General features: G+C 37.3%; 1 long non-coding RNA gene across 1 annotated transcript; it reads right to left on the minus strand.

Moving 5' to 3' along the window:
* Positions 1–6680: 6680 nt before the first annotated feature.
* LOC122319961 lies at positions 6681–7562 on the minus strand. The gene is made up of 3 exons (XR_006245426.1): positions 7516–7562; positions 7388–7435; positions 6681–7317 (listed from the first exon to the last, which is right to left on the minus strand). It is a non-coding gene; the product is annotated as an uncharacterized LOC122319961 (long non-coding RNA).
* Positions 7563–15955: the final 8393 nt, after the last annotated feature.

Below are 15955 nucleotides of genomic sequence, written 5' to 3' on the forward strand. Positions count from 1 at the left end.
GCAGCTAGATAGATATTTTAACAACAAATTCAGAGAGGTATTCCACTTTTAAATCGAGTAAAAATTTCAAAAGTTTGGGCTAAGCAGTGCTGGGATCTGGTCACTTTTCTGCAAACCCATTTTTTGCAAATTTTGACAGGTCGGGGGTCATAAAAAATTACAAAATATTGACCAAAAATTCGAAAATAAACCAATAATGCAGCTAGATAGATATTTTAATAACAAATTCAGAGAGGTATTCCACTTTTAAATCGGGTAAAAATTTCAAAAGTAATGGGACAAGCAGTGCTGGGATCTGGTCACTTTTCTGCAAACCCATTTTTTGCAAATTTTAACAAGTCGGGGGTCATAAAAAACTACAAAATATTGACCAAAAATTCGAAAATATACCAATAATGCAGCTAGATAGATATTTTAACAACAAATTCAGAGAGGTATTCCACTTTTAAATCGAGTAAAAATTTCAAAAGTTTGGGCTAAGCAGTGCTGGGATCTGGTCACTTTTCTGCAAACCCATTTTTTGCAAATTTTGACAGGTCGGGGGTCATAAAAAACTACAAAATATTGACCAAAAATTCGAAAATAAACCAATAATGCAGCTAGATAGATATTCGAATAACAAATTCAGAGAGGTATTCCACTTTCAAATCGGGTAAAAATTTCAAAAGTTATGGGATAAGCAGTGCTGGGTTCTGGTCACTTTTCTGCAAACCCATTTTTTGCAAATTTTGACAGGTCGGGGGTCATAAAAAACTACAAAATATTGACCAAAAATTCGAAAATAAACCAATAATGCAGCTAGATAGATATTCGAATAACAAATTCAGAGAGGTATTCCACTTTCAAATCGGGTAAAAATTTCAAAAGTTATGGGATAAGCAGTGCTGGGTTCTGGTCACTTTTCTGCAAACCCATTTTTTGCAAATTTTGACAGGTCGGGGGTCATAAAAAACTACAAAATATTGACCAAAAATTCGAAAATAAACCAATAATGCAGCTAGATAGATATTTTAATAACAAATTCAGAGAGGTATTCCACTTTTAAATCGGGTAAAAATTTCAAAAGTTATGGGCTAAGCAGTGCTGGGATCTGGTCACTTTTCTGCAAACCCATTTTTTGCACATTTTGACAGGTCGGGGGTCATAAAAAATTACAAAATATTGACCAAAAATTCGAAAATAAACCAATAATGCAGCTAGATAGATATTTTGATAACAAATTCAGAGAGGTATTCCACTTTTAAATCGGGTAAAAATTTCAAAAGTTATGGGCTAAGAAGTCCCGGCACTTCTTCAGGTCGGGGGTCATACAAAATTACAAAATATTGACCAAAAATTCGAAAATAAACCAATAATGCAGCTAGATAGATATTTTAATAACAAATTCAGAGAGGTATTCCACTTTTAAATTGGGTAAAAATTTCAAAAGTTATGGGCTAAGCAGTGCTGGGATCTGGTCACTTTTCTGCAAACCCATTTTTTGCAAATTTTGACAGGTCGGGGGTCATAAAAAACTACAAAATATTGACCAAAAATTCGAAAATAAACCAATAATGCAGCTAGATAGATATTTTAATAACAAATTCAGAGAGGTGTTCCACTTTTAAATCGGGTAAAAATTTCAAAAGTTATGGGCTAAGCAGTGCTGGGATCTGGTCACTTTTCTGCAAACCCATTTTTTGCAAATTTTGACAGGTCGGGGGTCATAAAAAATGACGAAACATTGACCAAAAATTCGAAAATAAACCAATGATGTAGCTAGATAGATATTTTAATAACAAATTCAGAGAGGCATTCCACTTTTAAATCGGGTAAAAATTTCAAAAGTTATGGGATAAGAAGTGCTGGGATCTGGTCACTTTTCTGCAAACCCATTTTTTTTGCAAATTTTGACAGGTCGGGGGTCATAAAAAATTACAAAATATTGACCAAAAATTCGAAAATAAACCAATAATGCAGCTAGATAGATATTTTAACAACAAATTCAGAGAGGTATTCCACTTTTAAATCGGGTAAAAATTTCAAAAGTTTGGGCTAAGCAGTGCTGGGATCTGGTCACTTTTCTGCAAACCCATTTTTTGCAAATTTTGACAGGTCGGGGGTCATAAAAAACTACAAAATATTGACCAAAAATTCGAAAATAAACCAATAATGCAGCTAGATAGATATTTTAACAACAAATTCAGAGAGGTATTCCACTTTTAAATCGGGTAAAAATTTCAAAAGTTTGGGCTAAGCAGTGCTGGGATCTGGTCACTTTTCTGCAAACCCATTTTTTGCAAATTTTGACAGGTCGGGGGTCATAAAAAACTACAAAATATTGACCAAAAATTCGAAAATAAACCAATAATGCAGCTAGATAGATATTTTAACAACAAATTCAGAGAGGTATTCCACTTTTAAATCGGGTAAAAATTTCAAAAGTTTGGGCTAAGCAGTGCTGGGATCTGGTCACTTTTCTGCAAACCCATTTTTTGCAAATTTTGACAGGTCGGGGGTCATAAAAAACTACAAAATATTGACCAAAAATTCGAAAATAAACCAATAATGCAGCTAGATAGATATTTTAATAACAAATTCAGAGAGGTATTCCACTTTTAAATCGGGTAAAAATTTCAAAAGTTATGGGATAAGCAGTGCTGGGATCTGGTCACTTTTCTGCAAACCCATTTTTTGCAAATTTTGACAGGTCGGGGGTCATAAAAAACTACAAAATATTGACCAAAAATTCGAAAATAAACCAATAATGCAGCTAGATAGATATTTTAATAACAAATTCAGAGAGGTATTCCACTTTTAAATTGGGTAAAAATTTCAAAAGTTATGGGATAAGCAGTGCTGGGATCTGGTCACTTTTCTGCAAACCCATTTTTTGCAAATTTTGACAGGTCGGGGGTCATAAAAAACTACAAATTATTGACCAAAAATTCGAAAATAAACCAATGATGCAGCTAGATAGATATTTTAATAACAAATTCAGAGAGGTATTCCACTTTTAAATCGGGTAAAAATTTCAAAAGTTATGGGCTAAGCAGTGCTGGGATCTGGTCACTTTTCTGCAAACCCATTTTTTGCAAATTTTGACAGGTCGGGGGTCATAAAAAACTACAAAATATTGACCAAAAATTCGAAAATAAACCAATAATGCAGCTAGATAGATATTTTAACAACAAATTCAGAGAGGTATTCCACTTTTAAATCGGGTAAAAATTTCAAAAGTTTGGGCTAAGCAGTGCTGGGATCTGGTCACTTTTCTGCAAACCCATTTTTTGCAAATTTTGACAGGTCGGGGGTCATAAAAAACTACAAATTATTGACCAAAAATTCGAAAATAAACCAATGATGCAGCTAGATAGATATTTTAATAGCAAATTCAGAGAGGTATTCCACTTTTAAATCGGGTAAAAATTTCAAAAGTTATGGGATAAGCAGTGCTGGGATCTGGTCACTTTTCTGCAAACCCATTTTTTGCAAATTTTAACAAGTCGGGGGTCATAAAAAACTACAAAATATTGACCAAAAATTCGAAAATAAACCAATAATGCAGCTAGATAGATATTTTAATAACAAATTCAGAGAGGTATTCCACTTTTAAATCGGGTAAAAATTTCAAAAGTTATGGGATAAGCAGTGCTGGGATCTGGTCACTTTTCTGCAAACCCATTTTTTTGCAAATTTTGACAGGTCGGGGGTCATAAAAAATTACAAAATATTGACCAAAAATTCGAAAATAAACCAATAATGCAGCTAGATAGATATTTTAACAACAAATTCAGAGAGGTATTCCACTTTTAAATCGGGTAAAAATTTCAAAAGGTTTGGGATAAGCAGTGCTGGGACCTGGTCACTTTTCTGCAAACCCATTTTTTGCAAATTTTAACAAGTCGGGGGTCATAAAAAACTACAAAATATTGACCAAAAATTCGAAAATAAACCAATAATGCAGCTAGATAGATATTTTAATAACAAATTCACAGAGGTATTCCACTTTTAAATCGGGTAAAAATTTCAAAAGTTATGGGATAAGCAGTGCTGGGATCTGGTCACTTTTCTGCAAACCCATTTTTTTGCAAATTTTGACAGGTCGGGGGTCATAAAAAATTACAAAATATTGACCAAAAATTCGAAAATAAACCAATAATGCAGCTAGATAGATATTTTAACAACAAATTCAGAGAGGTATTCCACTTTTAAATCGGGTAAAAATTTCAAAAGTTTGGGCTAAGCAGTGCTGGGATCTGGTCACTTTTCTGCAAACCCATTTTTTGCAAATTTTGACAGGTCGGGGGTCATAAAAAACTACAAAATATTGACCAAAAATTCGAAAATAAACCAATAATGCAGCTAGATTGATATTTTAACAACAAATTCAGAGAGGTATTCCACTTTTAAATCGAGTAAAAATTTCAAAAGTTTGGGCTAAGCAGTGCTGGGATCTGGTCACTTTTCTGCAAACCCATTTTTTGCAAATTTTGACAGGTCGGGGGTCATAAAAAACTACAAAATATTGACCAAAAATTCGAAAATAAACCAATAATGCAGCTAGATAGATATTTTAACAACAAATTCAGAGAGGTATTCCACTTTTAAATCGGGTAAAAATTTGAAAAGTTTGGGCTAAGCAGTGCTGGGATCTGGTCACTTTTCTGCAAACCCATTTTTTGCAAATTTTGACAGGTCGGGGGTCATAAAAAACTACAAAACATTGACCAAAAATTCGAAAATAAACCAATAATGCAGCTAGATAGATATTTTAACAACAAATTCAGAGAGGTATTCCACTTTTAAATCGGGTAAAAATTTCAAAAGTTATGGGCTAAGCAGTGCTGGGATCTGGTCACTTTTCTGCAAACCCATTTTTTGCAAATTTTGACAGGTCGGGGGTCATAAAAAACTACAAAACATTGACCAAAAATTCGAAAATAAACCAATGATGTAGCTAAATAGATAGTTTAACAACAAATTCAGAGAGGTATTCCACTTTTAAATCGGGTAAAAATTTCAAAAGTTTGGGCTAAGCAGTGCTGGGATCTGGTCACTTTTCTGCAAACCCATTTTTTGCAAATTTTGACAGGTCGGGGGTCATAAAAAATTACAAAATATTGACCAAAAATTCGAAAATAAACCAATAATGCAGCTAGATAGATATTTTAACAACAAATTCAGAGAGGTATTCCACTTTTAAATCGGGTAAAAATTTCAAAAGTTATGGGCTAAGCAGTGCTGGGATCTGGTCACTTTTCTGCAAACCCATTTTTTGCAAATTTTGACAGGTCGGGGGTCATAAAAAATGACGAAACATTGACCAAAAATTCGAAAATAAACCAATGATGTAGCTAGATAGATATTTTAATAGCAAATTCAGAGAGGCATTCCACTTTTAAATCGGGTAAAAATTTCAAAAGTTATGGGATAAGCAGTGCTGGGATCTGGTCGCTTTTCTGCAAACCCATTTTTTGCAAATTTTGACAGGTCGGGGGTCATAAAAAACTACAAAATATTGACCAAAAATTCGAAAATAAACCAATAATGCAGCTAGATAGATATTCGAATAACAAATTCAGAGAGGTATTCCACTTTTAAATCGGGTAAAAATTTCAAAAGGTTTGGGCTAAGCAGTGCTGGGATCTGGTCACTTTTCTGCAAACCCATTTTTTTGCAAATTTTGACAGGTCGGGGGTCATAAAAAACTACAAAATATTGACCAAAAATTCGAAAATAAACCAATAATGCAGCTAGATAGATATTTTAACAACAAATTCAGAGAGGTATTCCACTTTTAAATCGGGTAAAAATTTCAAAAGTTATGGGCTAAGCAGTGCTGGGATCTGGTCACTTTTCTGCAAACCCATTTTTTGCTAATTTTGACAGGTCGGGGGTCATAAAAAATGACGAAACATTGTCCAAAAATTCGAAAATAAACCAATAATGCAGCTAGATAGATATTTTAATAGCAAATTCAGAGAGGTATTCCACTTTTAAATCGGGTAAAAATTTCAAAAGGTTTGGGATAAGCAGTGCTGGGTTCTGGTCACTTTTCTGCAAACCCATTTTTTGGAAATTTTGACAGGTCGGGGGTCATAAAAAATTACAAAATATTGACCAAAAATTTGTTGCAGTTGGAGTCGATTCCGGGAGGGCCGCTATCGATAGTTTAGAACAGGTAGTGATGGTTAGAGCAGCGCCCTCTTTTGGGCCAGGGGCAAGTCTACTTATGTCTACTTATCTATTATGTAGAATATTCCGATTGGGATCTCTCTTAGATGGCCTTGGGGATGTCCGTTGACCCATCTTCGAGAGAGCCTGGGGAAAGATGGTAGGGAACATGGCGTGATTATACGGATCACCGGTAGTATTACAAGAAAAGACGGACACGATAGACGTGGGAATTTAACCTCGTAGTGGTTGTGCAAATTTTTGTGAAAAAGTGAGTTCGAGTTTTTTTTTTGTAATTTTTCTTTTAAAAAATATAAATGTTTATTTTGTTTAGGGAAACCGGGGTCCCACAATAAAGGGCCCCGGGATTTTTTTTTTGGCAAGGAATACATTTTTTGAGGAAGTCACATTTTTTTTCGACGGTTATTTTTCGCCGAAGGAAATACAATTTTTTTGTGGAGCAAATATATACTTATAGCATATGGAAATATAAATATTCTGGAGAGGCCACAATTTTCCGATCAACACAAAATTATAACATTTTTTGGAGGGACACAACTACGAAGTTCCCTGAGGAGAACGTGCGTTTGGAGGAACCTTTTGAAGAACCACGCCATCAACGACCAAATCCTCGCTACCTGCTAGAGATCTCCGGTGAGTCCGTTCCGTGTTGGGGTGTTCCCAAATTAGTGGCCAGTTTTCCTCGCGAGCGGCTGGTACCACGAGGTTGGCCAGCAAAGTCCCTATACGCCTCCAAGTTCTCGTGGTGCAATACTCTGGTGGGCTGAGCCCAGCCACCACCTGCTGAATTTAAAAATCAATTAAAATAATGTGTAGTTTTTAAGAATTTAAATACCTTATATTGTTAAGTCTATTGTGCGTCCTTCCAAAGATTCACCCTTGATCGACGGTTGCTAAAATAAAAGGGTCGCAATTAATTAGGATGAAGGAATCGAGTGTGTAAATCTCCCATACCTTTCGGCGTCCCTTCTTTTCCCTTGGAGCTCCTCAGGATTAGGTGACCTTAATTTAAGCCGCGTAACCCAGAGAGTTCTGCCGATACAAGGGTGGCAGAACATTTTTGTCGGAGAGTGTCCATTCCTTGTTCTTAAATTTAGCTTTGACCGCTAAATATACTGATACGGCGGTTGATTGGCGATTCTGAGGTTAGATGAACAAACAGATTTTGAGGAAATGAATTAGATGCGAAATGTTAAATAATTATACTCACCTGAATAATTAAAGCCATTATAACGATGATGAATTGCTAGACCTTTTTCTGTGGGGGAGATGGAATTAATTTAGTTGCCTGGAGTGACTTACTGACCCATTATGGGCGATGTTTTAATAAATGCTTACGAAACATCCTAGGTAGGGTGGGTACGCAATGGCCAGGACACCAAAGGCCACTCAAAGATCCAAAAATTTCCGCCGCCTGAGTTAATGTTTGAATTTAAATTTTTGTTTGTTTTCATTTTGTTAGTGATCGCAGAAAGTTAGTGTTGTGAGACGACCGTTATCGATGATAGTATTTTATGTTGTCGGACTGCGGGCAATTGGGGAGAACTTGGCCCAAATGAGATCGCTGAGCTAGCGGCACTGCCCACCATAAAGCAGTTCGTAACATAATGGCGCCCAATTTAAAAAAAAAAAATACATACATGGTCGAGGCGACGACGTCTCGCGAGGAGCGGACTTAGTTGGTCAGTCCTTCGGAACGGTGGCTTGCAAGGAAGTTGCAATTGCATCGGAATGAAGGACTGACGAACTAAGGAAAAGCTGAGGAGAACGCGAGGCTTAGTTGGCCAGTCCTTCGGAACGGTGGCTTGCAAGGAAGTTGCAATTGCATCGTGATGGGGGACTGGCGAACTAAGGAGAAGCTGAGGAAGTGGGAGGCTTTTCCAGAGTGCTGGTCAATTGCTCCCTGGTCGCACAATTAAATTTTGAAAATGGTTGAGGCGACGAGCTGGCCTAGTTTCCGGTCACTCTGAACGGTGGCTTGTAGACGTATGCAATTGCATCGGGAAGGGTGACTCGGGAACTAGAGATCAGCTAAGGAGGGTGGGAGGCTTGTCCAGTAACATGCTGGCCAATAAATAGTCTCATTTTCTTTGTAGTTTTTTTTTTGTAACATTAATTTATTTATTTATACTTTTTTTTTTTTTTTTTTTGTTGTCTGTAAATGGTGTACGGATTCCTGGGTTTTTCTTCCGTCTGTGGGTTTCCAATTTCCTGTCGGTTTGAAAAACTTAATTGGTACTCGTGGCCCGTTGAAAGTACACGCGATGCACGAGTCCCTCGATTTGCGATGGGAACTGCAGATGAGGAGGAAGACCAACAGCAGTCCAGAAGCAGCCGAGTCCTTAACTGGCAGCTATCACTTAAAGTGATAGCTAGACCAGTTGACGAGCAGCTGCGAGAGGGGCGGAAATTAGGAAGATTTTTGGCGATGCGTAGGCGTACTATGGTCGGAAGTCCACCGGCGACGTTGATTTCATCTCCCCGCAGTAGGAGCTGAAAGATTGAACGAGATTAGTTATCTGGTGGCCCGAAGAGTTTTATAGTTAGTGGTGATTTCTAGTTATTTATTAATAGTTATTTCAGTCGTTATTTTTTTTTTTTTAGGTGTTCATAATTTATTTATTATTCTGTTATTTATTGCATTATATATTTTGCCTTTGGTTCATTTGTTTATTTCGTTATTTATCCATTATTTATCTTATTATTCATTTCGTCATTTCGTTATTTAATTATTTATTTAATTATTTAGTTCATTATTTATTCCATTATTTGTTCCATTATTTATCTCATTATTTATTTGTTTATTTATTTATTCATATGTAATATTAATTTTTGTAGTGGCGATATTTCTTGTTATTTATATATTTTTTGTGGTATTAGGATAGGAAATATTTGTTGTAGTGAAGAATGCCGAAAGATAGGGATTTTGGGAACAGGCACGACCACCAGATGAGGTCGATGGGTCCTCCTGGAGGAGACGAAGATGCTCTTTGGCCAACGGACGTAGAGGGTGCTGCTCGAGTAGAGCGCGAGCAACTGCTGGAGCTAGGCGACGAGAACTCGGCCAAGTCATGGCTCGCTTCGGAGGAGAAGTCGGCAGCGAACGTGGCGATCGCGCAGGCGGCAGAGACCTACCGGAAGGGGCAGGAGGCGGGAGTAAGCCAGTCATTGCGAGATGAGATACGCCAAGGCTTCCTCGAAATGATGAAGCTCTTAAACGCGGCTCTCAGACCAGCAGATCCACGGCCGCCGCCCGCGGCCAGAGAACGAACGGCTCGGCAGCATCAGCCACCAGCAGCGGAAGCTCAGTCTTCGGTGCATCAAAGGCAAGACGCCGTTCCAAAGGGAAGCAGACCGTATCCACCACCTCCATTGGTCCCGCCGAAGCCAAAACGTAGAGTGGACATATCGGCGGATTGGGCCAGCACCAGGCCAAGCTATCCTCCGGAGGCCGAGCGGTACAGGGGTCCGGATGGAAATGGCCAAACCTGGCGCATCGAGGACCACCGGGCTGGCGACTTTCCAAGCGAGGATCACCAGCGTCCACGGCAGAAGTAGCGAGACACTTCCATCTTTCCTCACCGGTCGAACCAAGGAGTGGTGCCACGTTCGTCAGTCCAGAGTCGCAGTCTGGCGGTGTACCACGCCCAAAGACATCCAGAGGTATCCTGAAATGGATACACAAAGTACACGAGCGCACAGAGATGGATCCGTATACTTCCCGGCAAGCGTGGGCCCCGCGTAGGGCGCCGTACGAACTGCCTGTATTCCTGGTCTCCTCCAAAGCTACCAAGTATTTCGTCGTTCCGCAAAACCTCGTTGTAGCACCTCTCGAAATCCTTGGTTGATGTTGCAGTTGGAGTCGATTCCGGGAGGGCCGCTATCGATAGTTTAGAACAGGTAGTGATGGTTAGAGCAGCGCCCTCTTTTGGGCCAGGGGCAAGTCTACTTATGTCTACTTATCTATTATGTAGAATATTCCGATTGGGATCTCTCTTAGATGGCCTTGGGGATGTCCGTTGACCCATCTTCGAGAGAGCCTGGGGAAAGATGGTAGGGAACATGGCGTGATTATACGGATCACCGGTAGTATTACAAGAAAAGACGGACACGATAGACGTGGGAATTTAACCTCGTAGTGGTTGTGCAAATTTTTGTGAAAAAGTGAGTTCGAGTTTTTTTTTGTAATTTTTCTTTTAAAAAATATAAATGTTTATTTTGTTTAGGGAAACCGGGGTCCCACAATAAAGGGCCCCGGGATTTTTTTTTTTGGCAAGGAATACATTTTTTGAGGAAGTCACATTTTTTTTCGACGGTTATTTTTCGCCGAAGGAAATACAATTTTTTTTGTGGAGCAAATATATACTTATAGCATATGGAAATATAAATATTCTGGAGAGGCCACAATTTTCCGATCAACACAAAATTATAACATTTTTTGGAGGGACACAACTACGAAGTTCCCTGAGGAGAACGTGCGTTTGGAGGAACCTTTTGAAGAACCACGCCATCAACGACCAAATCCTCGCTACCTGCTAGAGATCTCCGGTGAGTCCGTTCCGTGTTGGGGTGTTCCCAAATTAGTGGCCAGTTTTCCTCGCGAGCGGCTGGTACCACGAGGTTGGCCAGCAAAGTCCCTATACGCCTCCAAGTTCTCGTGGTGCAATACTCTGGTGGGCTGAGCCCAGCCACCACCTGCTGAATTTAAAAATCAATTAAAATAATGTGTAGTTTTTAAGAATTTAAATACCTTATATTGTTAAGTCTATTGTGCGTCCTTCCAAAGATTCACCCTTGATCGACGGTTGCTAAAATAAAAGGGTCGCAATTAATTAGGATGAAGGAATCGAGTGTGTAAATCTCCCATACCTTTCGGCGTCCCTTCTTTTCCCTTGGAGCTCCTCAGGATTAGGTGACCTTAATTTAAGCCGCGTAACCCAGAGAGTTCTGCCGATACAAGGGTGGCAGAACATTTTTGTCGGAGAGTGTCCATTCCTTGTTCTTAAATTTAGCTTTGACCGCTAAATATACTGATACGGCGGTTGATTGGCGATTCTGAGGTTAGATGAACAAATAGATTTTGAGGAAATGAATTAGATGCGAAATGTTAAATAATTATACTCACCTGAATAATTAAAGCCATTATAACGATGATGAATTGCTAGACCTTTTTCTGTGGGGGAGATGGAATTAATTTAGTTGCCTGGAGTGACTTACTGACCCATTATGGGCGATGTTTTAATAAATGCTTACGAAACATCCTAGGTAGGGTGGGTACGCAATGGCCAGGACACCAAAGGCCACTCAAAGGTCCAAAAATTTCCGCCGCCTGAGTTAATGTTTGAATTTAAATTTTTGTTTGTTTACATTTTGTTAGTGATCGCAGAAAGTTAGTGTTGTGAGACGACCGTTATCGATGTTAGTATTTTATGTTGTCGGACTGCGGGCAATTGGGGAGAACTTGGCCCAAATGAGATCGCTGAGCTAGCGGCACTGCCCACCATAAAGCAGTTCGTAACAAATTCGAAAATAAACCAATAATGCAGCTAGATAGATATTTTAACAACAAATTCAGAGAGGTATTCCACTTTTAAATCGGGTAAAAATTTCAAAAGTTTGGGCTAAGCAGTGCTGGGATCTTGTTACTTTTCTGCAAACCCATTTTTTGCAAATTTTGACAGGTCGGGGGTCATAAAAAATTACAAAATATTGACCAAAAATTCGAAAATAAACCAATAATGCAGCTAGATAAATATTTTAACAACAAAATCAGAGAGGTATTCCACTTTTAAATCGGGTAAAAATTTCAAAAGTTATGGGCTAAGCAGTGCTGGGATCTGGTCACTTTTCTGCAAACCCATTTTTTGCAAATTTTGACAGGTCGGGGGTCATAAAAAATGACGAAACATTGACCAAAAATTCGAAAATAAACCAATAATGCAGCTAGATAGATATTTTAATAACAAATTCAGAGAGGTATTCCACTTTTAAATCGGGTAAAAATTTCAAAAGGTTTGGGATAAGCAGTGCTGGGATCTGGTCACTTTTCTGTAAACCCATTTTTTGCAAATTTTAACAAATCGGGGGTCATAAAAAACTACAAAATATTGACCAAAAATTCGAAAATAAACCAATAATGCAGCTAGATAGATATTTTAACAACAAATTCGAGAGGTATTCCACTTTTAAATCGGGTAAAAATTTCAAAAGTTATGGGCTAAGCAGTGCTGGGATCTGGTCACTTTTCTGCAAACCCATTTTTTGCAAATTTTGACAGGTCGGGGGTCATAAAAAATGACGAAACATTGACCAAAAATCCGAAAATAAACCAATAATGCAGCTAGATAGATATTTTAATAGAAAATTCAGAGAGGTATTCCACTTTTAAATCGGGTAAAAATTTCAAAAGGTTTGGGATAAGCAGTGCTGGGTTCTGGTCACTTTTCTGCAAACCCATTTTTTGCAAATTTTGACAGGTCGGGGGTCATAAAAAATTACAAAATATTGACCAAAAATTCGAAAATAAACCAATAATGCAGCTAGATAGATATTCGAATAACGAATTCAGAGAGGTATTCCACTTTTAAATCGGGTAAAAATTTCAAAAGTTATGGGCTAAGCAGTGCTGGGATCTGGTCACTTTTCTGCAAACCCATTTTTTTGCAAATTTTGACAGGTCGGGGGTCATAAAAAATTACAAAATATTGACCGAAAATTCGAAAATAAACCAATAATGCAGCTAGATAGATATTTTAACAACAAATTCAGAGAGGTATTCCACTTTTAAATCGGGTAAAAATTTCAAAAGTTTGGGCTAAGCAGTGCTGGGATCTGGTCACTTTTCTGCAAACCCATTTTTTGCAAATTTTGACAGGTCGGGGGTCATAAAAAATTACAAAATATTGACCAAAAATTCGAAAATAAACCAATAATGCAGCTAGATAGATATTTTAATAACAAATTCAGAGTGGTATTCCACTTTTAAATCGGGTAAAAATTTCAAAAGTTATGGGCTAAGCAGTGCTGGGATCTGGTCAATTTTCTGCAAACCCATTTTTTGCAAATTTTGACAGGTCGGGGGTCATAAAAAATTACAAAATATTGACCAAAAATTCGAAAATAAACCAATAATGCAGCTAGATAGATATTCTAATAAAAAATTCAGAGAGGTATTCCACTTTTAAATCGGGTAAAAATTTCAAAAGTTTGGGCTAAGCAGTGCTGGGATCTGGTCACTTTTCTGCAAACCCATTTTTTGCAAATTTTGACAGGTCGGGGGTCATAAAAAATTACAAAATATTGACCAAAAATTCGAAAATAAACCAATAATGCAGCTAGATAGATATTTTAACAACAAATTCAGAGAGGTATTCCACTTTTAAATCGGGTAAAAATTTCAAAAGTTTGGGCTAAGCAGTGCTGGGATCTGGTCACTTTTCTGCAAACCCATTTTTTGCAAATTTTGACAGGTCGGGGGTCATAAAAAACTACAAAATATTGACCAAAAATTCGAAAATAAACCAATAATGCAGCTAGATAGATATTTTAACAACAAATTCAGAGAGGTATTCCACTTTTAAATCGGGTAAAAATTTCAAAAGGTTTGGGCTAAGCAGTGCTGGGATCTGGTCACTTTTCTGCAAACCCATTTTTTGCAAATTTTAACAAAAATTCGAAAATAAACCAATAATGCAGCTAGATAGATATTTTAATAACAAATTCAGAGAGGTATTCCACTTTTAAATCGGGTAAAAATTTCAAAAGTTATGGGCTAAGCAGTGCTGGGATCTGGTCACTTTTCTGCAAACCCATTTTTTGCAAATTTTGACAGGTCGGGGGTCATAAAAAACTACAAAATATTGACCAAAAATTCGAAAATAAACCAATGATGCAGCTAGATAGATATTTTAATAACAAATTCAGAGAGGTATTCCACTCTTAAATCGGGTAAGAATTTCAAAATTTATGGGCTAAGCAGTGCTGGGATCTGGTCACTTTTCTGCAAACCCATTTTTTGCAAATTTTGACAGATCGGGGGTCATAAAAAACTACAAAATATTGACCAAAAATTCGAAAATAAACCAATAATGCAGCTAGATAGATATTTTAACAACAAATTCAGAGAGGTATTCCACTTTTAAATCGGGTAAAAATTTCAAAAGTTTGGGCTAAGCAGTGCTGGGATCTGGTCACTTTTCTGCAAACCCATTTTTTGCAAATTTTGACAGGTCGGGGGTCATAAAAAACTACAAAATATTGACCAAAAACTCGAAAATAAACCAATAATGCAGCTAGATAGATATTTTAACAACAAATTCAGAGAGGTATTCCACTTTTAAATCGGGTAAAAATTTCAAAAGTTTGGGCTAAGCAGTGCTGGGATCTGGTCACTTTTCTGCAAACCCATTTTTTGCAAATTTTGACAGGTCGGGGGTCATAAAAAACTACAAAATATTGACCAAAAACTCGAAAATAAACCAATAATGCAGCTAGATAGATATTTTAACAACAAATTCAGAGAGGCATTCCACTTTTAAATCGGGTAAAAATTTCAAAAGTTTGGGCTAAGCAGTGCTGGGATCTGGTCACTTTTCTGCAAACCCATTTTTTTGCAAATTTTGACAGGTCGGGGTCATAAAAAATGACGAAACATTGACCAAAAAATTCGAAAATAAACCAATGATGTAGCTAGATAGATATTTTAATAACAAATTCAGAGAGGCATTCCACTTTTAAATCGGGTAAAAATTTCAAAAGTTATGGGCTAAGCAGTGCTGGGATCTGGTCACTTTTCTGCAAACCCATTTTTTGCAAATTTTGACAGGTCGGGGGTCATAAAAAACGACGAAACATTGACCAAAAATTCGAAAATAAACCAATGATGTAGCTAGATAGATATTTTAATAACAAATTCAGAGAGGCATTCCACTTTTAAATCGGGTAAAAATTTCAAAAGTTATGGGATAAGCAGTGCTGGGATCTGGTCATTTTTCTGCAAACCCATTTTTTTGCAAATTTTGACAGGTCGGGGGTCATAAAAAATTACAAAATATTGACCAAAAATTCGAAAATAAACCAATAATGCAGCTAGATAGATATTCGAATAACAAATTCAGAGAGGTATTCCACTTTTAAATTGGGTAAAAATTTCAAAAGTTTGGGCTAAGCAGTGCTGGGATCTGGTCACTTTTCTGCAAACCCATTTTTTGCAAATTTTGACAGGTCGGGGGTCATAAAAAACTACAAAATATTGACCAAAAATTCGAAAATAAACCAATAATGCAGCTAGATAGATATTCGAATAACAAATTCAGAGAGGTATTCCACTTTTAAATTGGGTAAAAATTTCAAAAGTTTGGGCTAAGCAGTGCTGGGATCTGGTCACTTTTCTGCAAACCCATTTTTTGCAAATTTTGACAGGTCGGGGGTCATAAAAAATTACAAAATATTGACCAAAAATTCGAAAATAAACCAATAATGCAGCTAGATAGATATTTTAATAACAAATTCAGAGAGGTATTCCACTTTTAAATCGGGTAAAAATTTCAAAAGTTTGGGCTAAGCAGTGCTGGGATCTGGTCACTTTTCTGCAAACCCATTTTTTGCAAATTTTGACAGGTCGGGGGTCATAAAAAACGACGAAACATTGACCAAAATTCGAAAATAAACCAATGATGTAGCTAGATAGATATTTTAATAACAAATTCAGAGAGGCATTCCACTTTTAAATCGGGTAAAAATTTCAAAAGTTATGGGATAAGCAGTGCTGGGATCTGGT

The sequence above is a fragment of the Drosophila ficusphila genome, unplaced genomic scaffold (assembly GCF_018152265.1).
Source record: "Drosophila ficusphila isolate 14025-0441.05 unplaced genomic scaffold, ASM1815226v1 contig_314, whole genome shotgun sequence".
NCBI lineage: Eukaryota > Metazoa > Arthropoda > Insecta > Diptera > Drosophilidae > Drosophila > Drosophila ficusphila.